Source organism: Conger conger, chromosome 12 (genome assembly GCF_963514075.1).
Source record: "Conger conger chromosome 12, fConCon1.1, whole genome shotgun sequence".
Taxonomy (NCBI): domain Eukaryota; kingdom Metazoa; phylum Chordata; class Actinopteri; order Anguilliformes; family Congridae; genus Conger; species Conger conger.
Genome location: NC_083771.1, coordinates 1,690,655 through 1,708,231, shown reverse-complemented (window position 1 = coordinate 1,708,231; position 17,577 = coordinate 1,690,655). Strand labels below are relative to the sequence as shown.

At 52.3% G+C, this 17,577-nt stretch overlaps 3 non-coding genes and 3 pseudogenes across 3 annotated transcripts; all 6 read left to right on the top strand.

Annotated features, from left to right (window-relative positions):
* The first annotated feature begins 336 nt into the window (after positions 1–336).
* Positions 337–453, top strand: LOC133105908 (U5 spliceosomal RNA). The gene has a single exon (XR_009704093.1). It is a non-coding gene; the product is annotated as a U5 spliceosomal RNA (small nuclear RNA).
* Positions 454–6,559: 6,106 nt separating this feature from the next.
* LOC133106321 (U2 spliceosomal RNA) lies at positions 6,560–6,734 on the top strand (annotated as a pseudogene).
* Positions 6,735–7,090: 356 nt separating this feature from the next.
* Positions 7,091–7,207, top strand: LOC133105907 (U5 spliceosomal RNA). Its single transcript, XR_009704092.1, has one exon. It is a non-coding gene; the product is annotated as a U5 spliceosomal RNA (small nuclear RNA).
* Positions 7,208–13,312: 6,105 nt separating this feature from the next.
* On the top strand, positions 13,313–13,487 carry LOC133106320 (U2 spliceosomal RNA; annotated as a pseudogene).
* A 368-nt stretch (positions 13,488–13,855) lies between these two features.
* LOC133105906 (U5 spliceosomal RNA) lies at positions 13,856–13,972 on the top strand. Its single transcript, XR_009704091.1, has one exon. It is a non-coding gene; the product is annotated as a U5 spliceosomal RNA (small nuclear RNA).
* A 432-nt stretch (positions 13,973–14,404) lies between these two features.
* On the top strand, positions 14,405–14,539 carry LOC133106569 (U2 spliceosomal RNA; annotated as a pseudogene).
* Positions 14,540–17,577: the final 3,038 nt, after the last annotated feature.

Here is a 17,577-nt window from a genome sequence, read left to right as displayed (position 1 = left end):
GTTGTGTTTTGTTGTCCTTTACTAGGTGGGTGGGTTGCCCTGTTCTTCCCCCTTTTTGTTTGTTTGTTTGTTTGTTTGTTTATTTTGTATGTATGTAAATTGTGTTGTAAATAGGGTGAATATGTGCCCTTGTTGTAAGTGTGCTTGCCTCTGTTTAGCAAAATGATGTAGTTTTCTGTGCGGGACGTAACTGTTTGTTGTCATTGCGCTGTCTCGCTTTTCCCACCTTCCCTCTCGGATTGTCTGTCCGGCCGGCTGGCGGCAGTGGCAACCCCGGGTCAGTGGGAGTGGCTGGGAAGGGGGCCGGAGGCGCCTGGTGCGCTGAAAGGTCACATTTCGCTCGGGTTTCTCTTCAGCACGCACAAATCTTTCGCCTTTTACTAAAGATTTCCGTGGAGAGGAACGCACCTGAGTTTGTGCTATTTTTGGATGCTCCGTCCACAGGGCGGGGCAACTTCGAACGGTTTAAGGACAGACGGCAATGTGCGACAGGTATGCGGGTTGCTTGCGAGTCGCCGACTTGCTCGTTTCTGGCTTATCGCCTGCTTGCCGCGTGCGATCGATGCCCCGCTCGCTAAATAGCTTTGGTCGCTGCCTAGAGAGCAGCTATTCGGTAAGTAACTCGGTAGTAAGTACGTAACAGCGTACTCGGTATGTGTCGAGTGTTTTTGGCGGCTGTGCCTGCCAGTGGAGGACAGTGGATCTTGGTGGGAGGAGCCAGCTGAGTCCGGTCGTTACGGTAGCTCGCCGACCGGCCAGTCAGTGCGTGCGCAGGGTTCTTGGGAAGGCGGGGAGGGGGGCCGGCCCCTGGGCCAGGTGGCGTCTGCCCCGAGCGCGGTCCGGGGCCACCGGGAGGGCGCCGTCGGCAGGGGCCAGTGTGCGGTTATCGCTTCTCGGCCTTTTGGCTAAGATAGGCGGTCGAATCGTTGGTTGGTGGGAGAAGAGTCTTGTCACGCTCAAAAAAAAGTAAGTAAATAATAGTTGTCTTTTTTGTTGCTTGTGTTGCTTGTGTCTTTTTTTTGTGTGTAGATTGTGTTAAGAGCCCAACCGGAGAGGAGGAGTGAGGGGGTCCTCCGGGAGGGTAAGGCCCTTTTTGGGCTTGCTTTTCTTTGGTTCAGTGGTTGTTGGAGGTCTGTGTTTAATTGTTTGTAGTGTGGTTTAGTGTTTGTGTGGTGGTGTATCCGGGATGGCGGCTGCTAGGGTCGGCGCCCGGAGGCACTGCTGTGTGCGTTTCTCCCTAAAGGAGAAGGAAGGGAAGCTCCTGGAGATGTCCCGTTTGGACTTCTCCAGGAAGCTTCTCATGGGAGCCTTAAAGTTTGTGCCAGGAGACATAAACTGTTTGGTGGTGCTCCCGAGGGGTCGGGGCTTTGATGTAAGCTTCCGCACCCCTCAGCTGTTGGGTTCCTTCTGGAACTCAATAGAAAACATTAAAGAGAGCTTCTCAATGTTCGACATTGAGAGGCTCACAGATGACTCCGTGAAGCACATTATTTTTAAGTTGTACAATGAGACAGTGGAGCCAGAAGACCTGGTTGCGTGGCTGGCCAACTACTGTCTCGTTAGGGGGCCAGCCCAGAAAATCATTGATGTAGACGGTATCTGGACGGGGAGCTGGAAGGTTCCCGCGAAATTGGTGGAGGACAGAACCGGTTATGGGGGTTTGAGACACCTGCCCTCCCTCATTGTGCTGGGGGAAAATAGAGGGCTGGTCTTTTATCAAGGCCAGCCAAAACTATGCAGGAAATGTGGGGCCTACGGTCACCTGGCAGAGGCCTGCCAGGTCATTTTTTTGCAATCGGTGCAGGGAGGTGGGGCACCTCGCCGCTGATTGCAAAAATGGAATCAGGTGCAATCTCTGCAGGTCGTCAAACCACCTGTTCAGGGATTGCCCTGATTCCTACGCTAACAGGGCCAAGCAGGCGAGGGCTGACGCCCGGGAGAGGCAGCGGGAGGAGGGGGAGGCCATGAGGAAGGAGCAGGAGGAGAAGGAAGAGGGAAAGGGTGAGGAAGCCCAAGAAGGGGCAGAAGGGGAGAATGGTGGTCAGGGTGTGGCTGGAACGAGTGGAGTGAGTGAGAATGTGGGAGAGAATGAGGGAGAGGCAGGTGGAGTGAATGGGTGCACAAACGAGGGAATGAGTGTGGGCGTGGCTGGTGGGAAGAGTGCAGGTGAGAATGAGGGAGTAAATGAGGGAACGAGTGTGGGCGCGGCTGGTGGAAAGGGTGCTGGTGAGAATGTGAGAGAGAACGAGGGAGAGGCAGGTGGTGTGAATGTGAAGGTTAATGAGGGAATGAGTGTGGGCGTGGCCGGGAAAGAAGGTGCAGGTGAGGAGGTGGAAGTGAAGGAGGGGGAGAACAGGGAGAAAGAAAGGGCCTGTGAACCCGTCGAGTCTCTGTACTCTGACTCCGACTCTGACGCAGTCTTCATGGAGACTGTAACAGAGGGGGAGAGTGATGAGGAAATGTTGGTGGAAGGAATTGTCCGCAAAAGAGGTGCAGAGACTGGAACGGAAGGGGTGGAAAGAAAGAAAAGGGGGGTGAGGGAGAGGTGGGGCCTGATGGCTGGGCTGTCAGACAGCGGGTCATCGGGCTCCTCCCCAATCTACCCGGAGCAAGGACAAAACCAGGCCCCCTACATATCAGAGACTGAACCATCGTCATCTGCTGGGTCACCAGCAGGTGGCGGTGGGGTTTTAAAGTGATGGTGAGTATGGCATTTCTTTTAACTTCGTGGTGTTTTTAATTCTTTCTGCCTGTTTTAACCCTCACTTCTTAATTTAAAAAGAAATTTTAATAAAATGGCTTCCCAGCACATGCCCCTCACGGTGGCGACCATTAATGTGTGCAGCGTGAGGACATTAAAGAGGGCAAGATCTGTGTTGTGTGCTTTGGAAAGTGTGCAAGCAGATGTGATTTGCCTACAGGAGTGTGGGCTGCCATATCGCTCCTCCTACAGGATGTGGGAGGTCCTATGGCAGCAGGGGCCGTCTCTCTGGAGCGGCTCCCACTCCAATCGGGCGGATGGTGTGGCAGTGCTGGTGAAGAACAGAAATATTGAGGTGAAGGGGAGCACAGTGGTGAGAACAGGCAGAGTTTTAACAGTATCTCTCTCTTTTAATGAAATTACTTTTAACCTTGTGAATATTTATTGCCCGCAGGGGAAGCAGGAGCGCTGGGAGCTCCTTCAGGAGCTCCCCACATATCTTTTAGGGAGAGCTCCTCTGCTATTGGTTGGGGATTTTAATTGCGTTTTAAACAGGGCTGGGCGGAGGGGAGCAGGGGACGATTTTAAAATGGACAAAACGTCTTTTTATTTGAAAAATTTAATTAATGATTTTAAACTCACAGATATTTATTCTGCTCTTAACCCGGGGCAGGAGGGCTTTACCTGGCGCACGAGTGATGGATCCCGGGCATCGAGGATTGACTTCCTCTTTGCCAGGGGTTTTGCTGGTCTGGCATCGTCTCTGAGCCCGGTATTCTACTCAGACCATTCCCTGCTGTGCTGCTCCCTGGCTGTGAAGTCAGGTGTAGCAGTTGGCAGGGGAATATGGAAACTGAACTGCCGGTTGTTGGAGGACCCGGCAGTAGTGATGGCTTTTAATGAAGTGTATGAAGAATGGCGGACCCTCCAATGTTTTTATGAGACCCGGGCTGAGTGGTGGGAGTGGGTAAAAAAACAAATAAAGGGATTTTTTATTAAACAGGGGAGGGAGGAAAAAGCAAAGGAGAGGAGGGTGTGGGTGGGACTACAAAAAAGATTAAATAGGTACGGGAACTTAATAAATATGGGGTTTGATTTTAAAGAAGAATACAAAGAAGTGGAAAGAGAGATGGAGTTTTTAATGGAGAAGAAATGCCAAAGCATCATTTTTAGAAGCAAAGAGAAAGAGATAGATGAAGGAGAAAAATGTACTCGATTCTTTTTTAAAAAGATTTTATCAAGAAATATTTTAATGAAAGGTCTGAAGGGAGAAGATGGAGTTTTAAATACTGATACCGAGGGCATGCTAAGGGTGGTGGAGGAGTTTTACAGTAATTTATTTGGGGAAAAGGAGGTGGAGGAGGAAAGGGTGGGGGAGGTGCTAAATTTTATAGAGGGGGTGGTGCAGGACAGAGGCAAGTTGGAGGGAGGAATTGGGAGGGAAGATTTAAATTATAGTTTTAAGTCTTTAAAAAAAGGCAAAGCACCTGGCCTAGATGGGCTGCCATGGGAATTTTATGGAAAATTTTGGTATTTATTGGAATCAGACCTTTTAAAATTTTTTAACGAATTCGACAACTTTAAAATTTTACCCGAGAGTTTTAGAGAGGGGGTGGTCACATTAATTTTTAAAAAAGGGGATAGGTCCAATATTAAGAATTGGCGTCCGATCACCCTTTTAAATTTCGATTTTAAACTCTGGAGTAAGATTTTAACCCTGAGGATGAGGACGGTTTTACCTGACGTGATCCACCCGGATCAAACTTGTGCTGTGGCTGGAAGGAGGATCACTGACAGCCTCGTACTGGTAAGAGACGCCATCTGTTTTGCGAGAGACAGAAACATTCGGCTCGCCGTGCTAAATTTAGATTTCGAAAAGGCGTTCGATCGAGTCTCGCACCAGTACCTGTTCAAGGTGCTGGGGAAAATGGGCTTTTCGGCTGGGTTCATAGCACGGGTGGGGCTTCTGTACACGGGGATTAGAAGCAGAATCCTGGTGAACGGGGTCCTCTCCAAGGCAGTAGACGTCCGCTGCGGTGTCCGCCAGGGCTGTCCGTTATCGCCACTTCTGTTTGTGTGCTGTATAGAGCCACTGGCACAAGTGTTGAGAAGGGATACCCGGATATCAGGGCTGGGCATTCCAGGGAGCGGTGGGCAGGAGGCCCGCTGCATTTTATATATGGATGACGTGACCGTACTGTGCACTGACCAGCCTTCCATTGACCGGACTGTTGACAGGACAGTGTGGTTTGGGAGGGCCTCAGGGGCAAGACTTAACAAAGACAAGTGCGACCTGAAACTGTACGGACGTTGGACAGGGACGGAACTCTCTGGAATGCCAATGACTGTAAGACCTGACCAGATGAGAATCCTCGGGGTCCATTTTAATTCTGACGGACGTGGGGATGAGAACTGGGAAGGGATTTTAAGAACAACAGAAAAACGGCTGGAGTTTTGGAGACTGAGGGAATTATCACTGGAGGGCAAAATTCTCATTTTAAAATCGGTGATTTTACCCTTGTGGCTGTTTGTCAGTGTTGTGTTTGTGCCGTCTCGTGCCGTGTTGTCTCGTCTTGATCGTGCTGTGTTTTATTTTTTATGGGGCACAAAATGGGAGCGGTTGCCCAGAACGGTGGTGAAGAAGGAACCAGAGAAGGGTGGGAAGGGGGTTCTGGACTTTTACACTGTGTTGTGGTGCCACTTTGTGGCGCTGCAGGTGTCCTTGTGTCTGTCCTTGTCATGTAAAGCGTCCTTTTTTGTCAAGTTTTTTAGCGGGGCCTATTTTAAAAGCATTGGGGTGGTGAAGGTGCCTTTAACGGTGCCTTTGGCTTTTAAAATGGTGGGAGGGTATGTGAAGATGAAGGCCTTTTTAAAGAAGATGGGGTTGGAAGGGGTGGGAGCGGGGGTTTTAACTAACCACAAGTCTCTCCTGTCCTTTGTGCAGGGTAGGGATCCGGTGAGCCAGGTGCGTGAGCTGGCAGTAGGCCAGCCAGAAGAAGTTTGGAACGCTGTGGCCCACCCAGATCTGCTGCATCGCCATAGAGACCTGGCCTGGCTGGCGGCGCATGGGGTCCTCCCGGTCCAAGGAGTGCTGCATGCCCGGAGACTGGCCAGGACTGCAGAGTGCCCTTGGCCCAGGTGTGAAGAGGAGGAGTCGGTCCGCCACTGCCTGTGGGACTGCCCGGTGGCAAGGACCCTCTGGACACAGTGCGGGCCCCTGATCCAGCTGCTGCTGGGAGCGGGACTGACCCTGCAGTGCCAGATGGTGCTGTACGGCGTGGGCAGGGAAAGGACCTCACGCCGGTGGAGATGCCTGTGGCTGGCCATAAACTGTCTGAAACAGGCCATCTGGACTGCCCGCACTGTGTGGATCAAGGAAAACAGGGCCTTGTCACCGGAGGCACTGAGGAGGGTGGCGTTTGCCTCCCTCAGAGACTACATGTGGCGAGACCGGCGGAGAAGAGGAGTGGACTGGGCCAAGGGGGCATGGGGGCATGCAGCCTGGACGATGATAATGGGGCCGGGAGGGCCAGCCTGACCGGCCGGGATCTGTTATGACGAGGTAACAGGGGCGGTGTGAAGGCAGGTTGTTTAAGAGCGCCCACCGCTGCCCGGTACAAAGGTCGTCTGTTTTAATGATTGTGGTGGTTATTTTAAATAATGTGTGTGCTTTTATCGGAAAAAAGGAAGGGCAAAGGGTCCTCGTGGGAATTTTAATGAAATTACTTACTTTTATTGTATTTAAACATATGTTTTTACTGTAATGTAATTTTGTTATTTATGAAGCGATATTTATTTCTGTAAGGACATGCCCGAGCACAAAAATGTATTGTATTTAAAAAAATGTGTTGATATAATAAACCTTTTAAAAACAAAAAAATCTGTTCTTATCAGTTTAATATCTGATACGTCCCCTATCAGGGGACTACATATTAAACGGATTTTTGGCACAGGGAGTCGGAGAAGGAGCTTGCTCCGTCCGCTTCAAGCATCGACCCGTTATTGCAGTGCGTTCGGGAACGGTGCGCCTCTCCAAGTTTTGTGCAAAAAAAGGTTGTGTTTTGTTGTCCTTTACTAGGTGGGTGGGTTGCCCTGTTCTTCCCCCTTTTTGTTTGTTTGTTTGTTTGTTTGTTTATTTTGTATGTATGTAAATTGTGTTGTAAATAGGGTGAATATGTGCCCTTGTTGTAAGTGTGCTTGCCTCTGTTTAGCAAAATGATGTAGTTTTCTGTGCGGGACGTAACTGTTTGTTGTCATTGCGCTGTCTCGCTTTTCCCACCTTCCCTCTCGGATTGTCTGTCCGGCCGGCTGGCGGCAGTGGCAACCCCGGGTCAGTGGGAGTGGCTGGGAAGGGGGCCGGAGGCGCCTGGTGCGCTGAAAGGTCACATTTCGCTCGGGTTTCTCTTCAGCACGCACAAATCTTTCGCCTTTTACTAAAGATTTCCGTGGAGAGGAACGCACCTGAGTTTGTGCTATTTTTGGATGCTCCGTCCACAGGGCGGGGCAACTTCGAACGGTTTAAGGACAGACGGCAATGTGCGACAGGTATGCGGGTTGCTTGCGAGTCGCCGACTTGCTCGTTTCTGGCTTATCGCCTGCTTGCCGCGTGCGATCGATGCCCCGCTCGCTAAATAGCTTTGGTCGCTGCCTAGAGAGCAGCTATTCGGTAAGTAACTCGGTAGTAAGTACGTAACAGCGTACTCGGTATGTGTCGAGTGTTTTTGGCGGCTGTGCCTGCCAGTGGAGGACAGTGGATCTTGGTGGGAGGAGCCAGCTGAGTCCGGTCGTTACGGTAGCTCGCCGACCGGCCAGTCAGTGCGTGCGCAGGGTTCTTGGGAAGGCGGGGAGGGGGGCCGGCCCCTGGGCCAGGTGGCGTCTGCCCCGAGCGCGGTCCGGGGCCACCGGGAGGGCGCCGTCGGCAGGGGCCAGTGTGCGGTTATCGCTTCTCGGCCTTTTGGCTAAGATAGGCGGTCGAATCGTTGGTTGGTGGGAGAAGAGTCTTGTCACGCTCAAAAAAAAGTAAGTAAATAATAGTTGTCTTTTTTGTTGCTTGTGTTGCTTGTGTCTTTTTTTTGTGTGTAGATTGTGTTAAGAGCCCAACCGGAGAGGAGGAGTGAGGGGGTCCTCCGGGAGGGTAAGGCCCTTTTTGGGCTTGCTTTTCTTTGGTTCAGTGGTTGTTGGAGGTCTGTGTTTAATTGTTTGTAGTGTGGTTTAGTGTTTGTGTGGTGGTGTATCCGGGATGGCGGCTGCTAGGGTCGGCGCCCGGAGGCACTGCTGTGTGCGTTTCTCCCTAAAGGAGAAGGAAGGGAAGCTCCTGGAGATGTCCCGTTTGGACTTCTCCAGGAAGCTTCTCATGGGAGCCTTAAAGTTTGTGCCAGGAGACATAAACTGTTTGGTGGTGCTCCCGAGGGGTCGGGGCTTTGATGTAAGCTTCCGCACCCCTCAGCTGTTGGGTTCCTTCTGGAACTCAATAGAAAACATTAAAGAGAGCTTCTCAATGTTCGACATTGAGAGGCTCACAGATGACTCCGTGAAGCACATTATTTTTAAGTTGTACAATGAGACAGTGGAGCCAGAAGACCTGGTTGCGTGGCTGGCCAACTACTGTCTCGTTAGGGGGCCAGCCCAGAAAATCATTGATGTAGACGGTATCTGGACGGGGAGCTGGAAGGTTCCCGCGAAATTGGTGGAGGACAGAACCGGTTATGGGGGTTTGAGACACCTGCCCTCCCTCATTGTGCTGGGGGAAAATAGAGGGCTGGTCTTTTATCAAGGCCAGCCAAAACTATGCAGGAAATGTGGGGCCTACGGTCACCTGGCAGAGGCCTGCCAGGTCATTTTTTGCAATCGGTGCAGGGAGGTGGGGCACCTCGCCGCTGATTGCAAAAATGGAATCAGGTGCAATCTCTGCAGGTCGTCAAACCACCTGTTCAGGGATTGCCCTGATTCCTACGCTAACAGGGCCAAGCAGGCGAGGGCTGACGCCCGGGAGAGGCAGCGGGAGGAGGGGGAGGCCATGAGGAAGGAGCAGGAGGAGAAGGAAGAGGGAAAGGGTGAGGAAGCCCAAGAAGGGGCAGAAGGGGAGAATGGTGGTCAGGGTGTGGCTGGAACGAGTGGAGTGAGTGAGAATGTGGGAGAGAATGAGGGAGAGGCAGGTGGAGTGAATGGGTGCACAAACGAGGGAATGAGTGTGGGCGTGGCTGGTGGGAAGAGTGCAGGTGAGAATGAGGGAGTAAATGAGGGAACGAGTGTGGGCGCGGCTGGTGGAAAGGGTGCTGGTGAGAATGTGAGAGAGAACGAGGGAGAGGCAGGTGGTGTGAATGTGAAGGTTAATGAGGGAATGAGTGTGGGCGTGGCCGGGAAAGAAGGTGCAGGTGAGGAGGTGGAAGTGAAGGAGGGGGAGAACAGGGAGAAAGAAAGGGCCTGTGAACCCGTCGAGTCTCTGTACTCTGACTCCGACTCTGACGCAGTCTTCATGGAGACTGTAACAGAGGGGGAGAGTGATGAGGAAATGTTGGTGGAAGGAATTGTCCGCAAAAGAGGTGCAGAGACTGGAACGGAAGGGGTGGAAAGAAAGAAAAGGGGGGTGAGGGAGAGGTGGGGCCTGATGGCTGGGCTGTCAGACAGCGGGTCATCGGGCTCCTCCCCAATCTACCCGGAGCAAGGACAAAACCAGGCCCCCTACATATCAGAGACTGAACCATCGTCATCTGCTGGGTCACCAGCAGGTGGCGGTGGGGTTTTAAAGTGATGGTGAGTATGGCATTTCTTTTAACTTCGTGGTGTTTTTAATTCTTTCTGCCTGTTTTAACCCTCACTTCTTAATTTAAAAAGAAATTTTAATAAAATGGCTTCCCAGCACATGCCCCTCACGGTGGCGACCATTAATGTGTGCAGCGTGAGGACATTAAAGAGGGCAAGATCTGTGTTGTGTGCTTTGGAAAGTGTGCAAGCAGATGTGATTTGCCTACAGGAGTGTGGGCTGCCATATCGCTCCTCCTACAGGATGTGGGAGGTCCTATGGCAGCAGGGGCCGTCTCTCTGGAGCGGCTCCCACTCCAATCGGGCGGATGGTGTGGCAGTGCTGGTGAAGAACAGAAATATTGAGGTGAAGGGGAGCACAGTGGTGAGAACAGGCAGAGTTTTAACAGTATCTCTCTCTTTTAATGAAATTACTTTTAACCTTGTGAATATTTATTGCCCGCAGGGGAAGCAGGAGCGCTGGGAGCTCCTTCAGGAGCTCCCCACATATCTTTTAGGGAGAGCTCCTCTGCTATTGGTTGGGGATTTTAATTGCGTTTTAAACAGGGCTGGGCGGAGGGGAGCAGGGGACGATTTTAAAATGGACAAAACGTCTTTTTATTTGAAAAATTTAATTAATGATTTTAAACTCACAGATATTTATTCTGCTCTTAACCCGGGGCAGGAGGGCTTTACCTGGCGCACGAGTGATGGATCCCGGGCATCGAGGATTGACTTCCTCTTTGCCAGGGGTTTTGCTGGTCTGGCATCGTCTCTGAGCCCGGTATTCTACTCAGACCATTCCCTGCTGTGCTGCTCCCTGGCTGTGAAGTCAGGTGTAGCAGTTGGCAGGGGAATATGGAAACTGAACTGCCGGTTGTTGGAGGACCCGGCAGTAGTGATGGCTTTTAATGAAGTGTATGAAGAATGGCGGACCCTCCAATGTTTTTATGAGACCCGGGCTGAGTGGTGGGAGTGGGTAAAAAAACAAATAAAGGGATTTTTTATTAAACAGGGGAGGGAGGAAAAAGCAAAGGAGAGGAGGGTGTGGGTGGGACTACAAAAAAGATTAAATAGGTACGGGAACTTAATAAATATGGGGTTTGATTTTAAAGAAGAATACAAAGAAGTGGAAAGAGAGATGGAGTTTTTAATGGAGAAGAAATGCCAAAGCATCATTTTTAGAAGCAAAGAGAAAGAGATAGATGAAGGAGAAAAATGTACTCGATTCTTTTTTAAAAAGATTTTATCAAGAAATATTTTAATGAAAGGTCTGAAGGGAGAAGATGGAGTTTTAAATACTGATACCGAGGGCATGCTAAGGGTGGTGGAGGAGTTTTACAGTAATTTATTTGGGGAAAAGGAGGTGGAGGAGGAAAGGGTGGGGGAGGTGCTAAATTTTATAGAGGGGGTGGTGCAGGACAGAGGCAAGTTGGAGGGAGGAATTGGGAGGGAAGATTTAAATTATAGTTTTAAGTCTTTAAAAAAAGGCAAAGCACCTGGCCTAGATGGGCTGCCATGGGAATTTTATGGAAAATTTTGGTATTTATTGGAATCAGACCTTTTAAAAATTTTTAACGAATTTGACAACCTTAAAATTTTACCCAAGAGTTTTAGAGAGGGGGTGGTCACTTTGATTTTTAAAAAAGGGGATAGGTCCAATATTAAGAATTGGCGTCCGATCACCCTTTTAAATTTCGATTTTAAACTCTGGAGTAAGATTTTAACCCTGAGGATGAGGACGGTTTTACCTGACGTGATCCACCCGGATCAAACTTGTGCTGTGGCTGGAAGGAGGATCACTGACAGCCTCGTACTGGTAAGAGACGCCATCTGTTTTGCGAGAGACAGAAACATTCGGCTCGCCGTGCTAAATTTAGATTTCGAAAAGGCGTTCGATCGAGTCTCGCACCAGTACCTGTTCAAGGTGCTGGGGAAAATGGGCTTTTCGGCTGGGTTCATAGCACGGGTGGGGCTTCTGTACACGGGGATTAGAAGCAGAATCCTGGTGAACGGGGTCCTCTCCAAGGCAGTAGACGTCCGCTGCGGTGTCCGCCAGGGCTGTCCGTTATCGCCACTTCTGTTTGTGTGCTGTATAGAGCCACTGGCACAAGTGTTGAGAAGGGATACCCGGATATCAGGGCTGGGCATTCCAGGGAGCGGTGGGCAGGAGGCCCGCTGCATTTTATACATGGATGACGTGACCGTACTGTGCACTGACCAGCCTTCCATTGACCGGACTGTTGACAGGACAGTGTGGTTTGGGAGGGCCTCAGGGGCAAGACTTAACAAAGACAAGTGCGACCTGAAACTGTACGGACGTTGGACAGGGACGGAACTCTCTGGAATGCCAATGACTGTAAGACCTGACCAGATGAGAATCCTCGGGGTCCATTTTAATTCTGACGGACGTGGGGATGAGAACTGGGAAGGGATTTTAAGAACAACAGAAAAACGGCTGGAGTTTTGGAGACTGAGGGAATTATCACTGGAGGGCAAAATTCTCATTTTAAAATCGGTGATTTTACCCTTGTGGCTGTTTGTCAGTGTTGTGTTTGTGCCGTCTCGTGCCGTGTTGTCTCGTCTTGATCGTGCTGTGTTTTATTTTTTATGGGGCACAAAATGGGAGCGGTTGCCCAGAACGGTGGTGAAGAAGGAACCAGAGAAGGGTGGGAAGGGGGTTCTGGACTTTTACACTGTGTTGTGGTGCCACTTTGTGGCGCTGCAGGTGTCCTTGTGTCTGTCCTTGTCATGTAAAGCGTCCTTTTTTGTCAAGTTTTTTAGCGGGGCCTATTTTAAAAGCATTGGGGTGGTGAAGGTGCCTTTAACGGTGCCTTTGGCTTTTAAAATGGTGGGAGGGTATGTGAAGATGAAGGCCTTTTTAAAGAAGATGGGGTTGGAAGGGGTGGGAGCGGGGGTTTTAACTAACCACAAGTCTCTCCTGTCCTTTGTGCAGGGTAGGGATCCGGTGAGCCAGGTGCGTGAGCTGGCAGTAGGCCAGCCAGAAGAAGTTTGGAACGCTGTGGCCCACCCAGATCTGCTGCATCGCCATAGAGACCTGGCCTGGCTGGCGGCGCATGGGGTCCTCCCGGTCCAAGGAGTGCTGCATGCCCGGAGACTGGCCAGGACTGCAGAGTGCCCTTGGCCCAGGTGTGAAGAGGAGGAGTCGGTCCGCCACTGCCTGTGGGACTGCCCGGTGGCAAGGACCCTCTGGACACAGTGCGGGCCCCTGATCCAGCTGCTGCTGGGAGCGGGACTGACCCTGCAGTGCCAGATGGTGCTGTACGGCGTGGGCAGGGAAAGGACCTCACGCCGGTGGAGATGCCTGTGGCTGGCCATAAACTGTCTGAAACAGGCCATCTGGACTGCCCGCACTGTGTGGATCAAGGAAAACAGGGCCTTGTCACCGGAGGCACTGAGGAGGGTGGCGTTTGCCTCCCTCAGAGACTACATGTGGCGAGACCGGCGGAGAAGAGGAGTGGACTGGGCCAAGGGGGCATGGGGGCATGCAGCCTGGACGATGATAATGGGGCCGGGAGGGCCAGCCTGACCGGCCGGGATCTGTTATGACGAGGTAACAGGGGCGGTGTGAAGGCAGGTTGTTTAAGAGCGCCCACCGCTGCCCGGTACAAAGGTCGTCTGTTTTAATGATTGTGGTGGTTATTTTAAATAATGTGTGTGCTTTTATCGGAAAAAAGGAAGGGCAAAGGGTCCTCGTGGGAATTTTAATGAAATTACTTACTTTTATTGTATTTAAACATATGTTTTTACTGTAATGTAATTTTGTTATTTATGAAGCGATATTTATTTCTGTAAGGACATGCCCGAGCACAAAAATGTATTGTATTTAAAAAAATGTGTTGATATAATAAACCTTTTAAAAACAAAAAAATCTGTTCTTATCAGTTTAATATCTGATACGTCCCCTATCAGGGGACTACATATTAAACGGATTTTTGGCACAGGGAGTCGGAGAAGGAGCTTGCTCCGTCCGCTTCAAGCATCGACCCGTTATTGCAGTGCGTTCGGGAACGGTGCGCCTCTCCAAGTTTTGTGCAAAAAAAGGTTGTGTTTTGTTGTCCTTTACTAGGTGGGTGGGTTGCCCTGTTCTTCCCCCTTTTTGTTTGTTTGTTTGTTTGTTTGTTTGTTTGTTTGTTTATTTTGTATGTATGTAAATTGTGTTGTAAATAGGGTGAATATGTGCCCTTGTTGTAAGTGTGCTTGCCTCTGTTTAGCAAAATGATGTAGTTTTCTGTGCGGGACGTAACTGTTTGTTGTCATTGCGCTGTCTCGCTTTTCCCACCTTCCCTCTCGGATTGTCTGTCCGGCCGGCTGGCGGCAGTGGCAACCCCGGGTCAGTGGGAGTGGCTGGGAAGGGGGCCGGAGGCGCCTGGTGCGCTGAAAGGTCACATTTCGCTCGGGTTTCTCTTCAGCACGCACAAATCTTTCGCCTTTTACTAAAGATTTCCGTGGAGAGGAACGCACCTGAGTTTGTGCTATTTTTGGATGCTCCGTCCACAGGGCGGGGCAACTTCGAACGGTTTAAGGACAGACGGCAATGTGCGACAGGTATGCGGGTTGCTTGCGAGTCGCCGACTTGCTCGTTTCTGGCTTATCGCCTGCTTGCCGCGTGCGATCGATGCCCCGCTCGCTAAATAGCTTTGGTCGCTGCCTAGAGAGCAGCTATTCGGTAAGTAACTCGGTAGTAAGTACGTAACAGCGTACTCGGTATGTGTCGAGTGTTTTTGGCGGCTGTGCCTGCCAGTGGAGGACAGTGGATCTTGGTGGGAGGAGCCAGCTGAGTCCGGTCGTTACGGTAGCTCGCCGACCGGCCAGTCAGTGCGTGCGCAGGGTTCTTGGGAAGGCGGGGAGGGGGGCCGGCCCCTGGGCCAGGTGGCGTCTGCCCCGAGCGCGGTCCGGGGCCACCGGGAGGGCGCCGTCGGCAGGGGCCAGTGTGCGGTTATCGCTTCTCGGCCTTTTGGCTAAGATCAAGTGTAGTATCTGTTCTTATCAAACGGAGACAACTGTCGCGATTCAGTGATTGTGCGTGTGGGACCATGGATGCTCCAGGACCGGAGATGGCAGGAGGAACCCTAAGGAGGAGGAATACAATTCGGCTGCAGGTTGCAATGGAGGAGAGACGGAAGGTGGATCTGCAGTTCGTTGTAGTAAGGCTTTTTAAAGATTTTTTCAATGTGGGAGTGGAGCGCATGTATTGTGTGCAGGACTACCCGAGTAGGGGGTTGTTTGATGTGACGCTGGACAGTGAGGGCCTGTGTCTTGAAGTTTTTGAGGCCTACAAGGAGAGGAAGGAGGCTGAAGTACTAAAGGGGATTAGCATGGAGCCCCTTTTTTCAAGTGACGTGAAGCTGGTTACCCTGCTTACTTATAACCCGTTTGTGACGGCGAGGGAGGTGGAGGTGTTTTTGGGAAGATATTGCACCGTGTTGAGGCCGGAGGTGAGGATGCGGAATCGGTTTGGGGTGTGGAACGGGAAGAGGCAGGTCCTGGTGAGGCTCAGGCCAGAAGAGAAAGCGGTGGGCGGTGTGAGGCATCTGCCTGCAGTATTTTCCATCGGGCCGGATAAAGGTTTTCTAACCTATTCCGGCCTACCTACATACTGCAGGAGGTGCCTCAAGTATGGACACATGGCAAAAGACTGCAGTTTCTTCGTGTGTTTGGCATGTGGGGAGGAAGGCCATGCGGCACGCGAGTGCCCGGCAGGAAGGAAGTGCCATCTGTGCGGGAGTGGGGAACACCTGATCCGGGACTGCCCGGCCCGGAGGCGCTCCTACGCCGAGGCAGCAGGAGGACAGCCGGCTCCCCCTGGTGGTGGGGAGGAGGAAGCGCAGGGGGAGGGGCAGCAGAGCCAGGCAGAGGAGCGGGGACGTGAGCAGGGCAGTGCTGCTTCGGCCGATGCAGCGCCTCCTGGAGGAGAGGAGGAGGAGACGCAGGCACCTGGAAGCGAGCCAGCTGGGGAACAACAGTCGGCGGAGGCGGCGCAGGGCTCAGGGGCAGCTCCTGCAGCAGAGGTGGTGGAGGAGTCGGAGCTAGAGGCCTCAGCTTCGTCGGTGCCTTCATCTGGGGAGGTGCCCCCCACCCCGCACCCTCAGGGCAGGAGGGGAGAGGCGAAGGCAGGCAGGGCAGTGCCAGCCTCTGGTGGAGCAGAGGTGGGGCGGAAGGCAGAGGCAGCAGAAGAGGCGCCCCCAGAGGGAGCTTCTGCGGCGGTGCGCGCGGGGGCAGCTGGCGGTGAGGAAGGAGGCCTGGAGGGGGGGGTGAAGCGTAGCCGCACCCCCACTTGGGCGGAGGCGACGGAGGAGCTGGCGGTAGCGAGCACCAGCGGGGAGAGCGGGTCTCCAGGGCTGGGGGAAAAGAAAAAGAAGAAGAAGAAGAAGGTCAGGCTGGGCGTGGCCAGGGGGGACTTTCACTCGGACTCTGAGGACTCCCTAGGCAGGTCGAGCGGTGAGAGCCGGGTGAGGGACATGGCTTCCCCACTGTCCGAGTGTGGGTATGACGGGGGGATGGTCCAACTGAGGCCCCCGAATGAGGTACCCTTTTTGGAGTATGAGGAGGAAGGGGGAGGGAGGTTTGGGGGGTTCAGCCTGTGATGGTGGGGTTTTAGTTTCTGTTTTGTTTGTGTCATGGCACAATATCTCAGAATAATGACGTGTAATGTGAGGGTTGTTAAGTGGGGAAAAGAGGAGGGGAGTTTTTCATTTTTTGTCTGCGCAGAGTTTTACGTTTTGTTTTTTGCAGGAGGTGCATCTGAGGTCCAGTGAGGACTCTCGGAAATTTACTTTGGAATGGAAGAAGGGGTTTTCTTTTTGGAGTGTGGGTGGGGCCCATTCCTCGGGGGTGGGAATTTTGGTTAGAGGGAGGGAAATAAAAATTGTGAATGTGTTCTCGTGGGTGCAGGGGCGGGTTCTTGTGGTGGATGGGGATTGGAGGGGCATAAAGTTGAGGATGGTAAGCGTTTATGCGCCAGCCATGATACAAAGGAGAAAGGAGTTTTTTGTATCTTTGGAGCAGGTATGTGCCACAAGTAGGTTTGTAGTGATGGGGGGGGACTTTAATGTCTCCCTTGAATCACCTGATTGGTCGGTGGCACACCTGAAAGGTGTGTTAGGGAGGTTCTCCCTGAAAGATGGGTTTAGGGAGGTGTGGCCAAAGGACCCAGGGCTTACCTGGGGGAACAGCAGGGGGGCCAAGTCCCGTCTCGATTTTGTTTTTGTTCCGGGGGGGCAGAGGGTGAAGGCGGCCGAGGTGATCCCCCTTTATTTTTCGGACCACAGTGGGGTGGTGGTGACAGTGGGGTGGGATGCGCCAGCCTTTGGGAGAGGGTGCTGGCGCATGAATACTCAGGTTTTAGAGGAGGAGGCCTTTTGCGTGCGCTTCAGGGAAGCGTACGCAGGGTGGGCAAAGCTGAAGCCTTTTTTTAGCTCGGCGGTGGAATGGTGGGAGGTGACGAAGGCCCGAATCAAGGCTTTTGTCATCACGTACTGCCGGGGGAAAAAAAGGAGGGAGCAGAGGTACTCCCTTAGGCTGCAGAGAGAGCTGGAGGGGCTCTACGTGAGATGGAACAACGGGGGGGAGTTTGACGAGGGGAGGTGGGAGGCCTTAAAGGCAGAGCTTAAGAGCATGCATGAGGACAAGGCACGCTCCCTGGCTTTTAAGAGCCAGGGAGAGAAATACGAGAAAGATGAGACCTGCTCCTCGTATTTCTTCCAGAGGGTGAGGGCGATGAGGGCAAAGAGGGTGATGGAAGGGCTGAGGGGGGAGGACGGGAGGGTGCATAGAGGAACGCAGGAGATGCTAAAGGTGGCCTCCTGCTACTACTCGCTCCTCTTCGGGGAAAGGGAGGTGGACAGGAGTGCCTCCGAGCGTTTTCTGGGCTTGGTGGAGGAGAGGGTGCCGGAGGGAGTGAGGGCAGTACTGGAGATGCCTTTCAGCTCGGAGGAGCTGAAAAAGGCACTCTCCGGGATGAAGGGAGGGAAGGTCCCGGGGAAGGATGGGCTTCCCAAGGAATTTTATTTTAAATTCTGGGAGCTGGTGGGCCGGGATTTTTTAGAGGTCGTTCGGGAGATCCACGAGAGGGGGGAGCTCGCCCCTTCGATGAAGGAGGGAGTGGTGGCCTT